This window comes from Tinamus guttatus, unplaced genomic scaffold (genome assembly GCF_059628265.1).
Source record: "Tinamus guttatus ecotype Peru unplaced genomic scaffold, ASM5962826v1 Tinamus_guttatus_pri_ptg000079l, whole genome shotgun sequence".
Classification (NCBI taxonomy): Eukaryota; Metazoa; Chordata; class Aves; order Tinamiformes; family Tinamidae; genus Tinamus; species Tinamus guttatus.
The window spans coordinates 5,514,220-5,515,492 of record NW_028288613.1 but is presented as its reverse complement, the minus strand read 5'-3'; positions in this window follow the sequence as shown (position 1 = coordinate 5,515,492).

The following is a 1,273-nucleotide window of genomic DNA, read 5'->3' as shown; positions in this document are numbered from 1 at the left end:
CGGGGGGCACCGGGCGGCCCCGCAAGCACCGCGAGCCTCGGGCAGCCCCTAGCGCCCCGCGCCCCGCGCCCGCCGCCCCATGGCGCCGCGCGGGCCGCCTCGCCTCAGTGCGGCCGCGCGGGCCTCAGCGCCGCCCGCCGCTCCGCCGCGGAGGGCCCCGCGCCGCCGCCCCGCCGCATGCCCGGCGCAGCGCCCCGCCGCCGCCGCCGCCGCCTCCCGGCCCGCCCGGGCCGCCTACGCCGCGGCCCCTCGGCGCTGCCGCCCTGCTCGCCGCGGCGTGCGGCGGCGCGGCCGGGCCGCCTCCGCCGCTTCCGCCTTCGCCATGCCGCGCGGCGGCGGCGGCCTGCGCGGCGGTCACGGGGCACAGGGCAGGGTTCAGCGCGGCGCGCTCCACCCCGCGCCGGGCCGCGCCGAGCCGAGCCGTGCCGTGCCGAGCCGAACCGAGCCGAGCCGCGCTCCCCTTCCCGCCGCCCTGCAGCGCTGCGCTCTGATTGATAAACCGCTTTTACGGCCCTCTTTCTGCAAGGGAAAAAGTGTCCCCCGTTCCCCCCTCTCCCGTTAATTTTGGCACGGAGGAAGGTGCGAGGAGCCGTTATCGCCCTTTGGATCCGCTGTAGGGTCCCGCGTCTGCTGCCCGCGTGGGCCGTTTAGAGGAAGTCCTGTGTATTTTTGTGCTGAAAAAGATGGTGCAAACTGTTCCAGGAAATTCTGGAGCTTCTGTTTTTATTCCTCCCGCTTACCCAGGCAATCCTGTTTAATGAAAAAAGGCAAAAAATAACTGATGGATGCCTTGAGGATATGTGATTTGGAGGATGTTACACCTGCAGGCTACATACATATGTGTGTGTATATACACAGGTGTGTGCGTACCTGTAAGTGAAGTCAGGGGCCTTAGCTTTGGACTTACAAAAAAGAAAAAAAAAAAGAAAAGTAGAAAACTCCACAGAGAATTAGAGATGTGGGTTTCTGTATCTCACCCACATCAACCCCAATGAGCAAGGAGGTCCACAGCCAAGTCAGATGATACCTCATCCACCTCTCAGGCGTCCCCAGCCCGTGGCTCGCGGGTTAGCGAGCAACAGAAATCTGGGAGACCTCCCGATGCTGCTCAGAGCTACAGGAAATTAAAAAGTTATAGCTGAAGGCCATCGGGGAGAGCAGAGTATGATGTTCCCCGCAGCACGCAATGCTGAGCGAGTTGTAGTCCAAGGTCACGAGAGGTTGGGGACCGCTGGTCTACACCTAGTCATTGGTATCCCTTTACAGTCTCAGA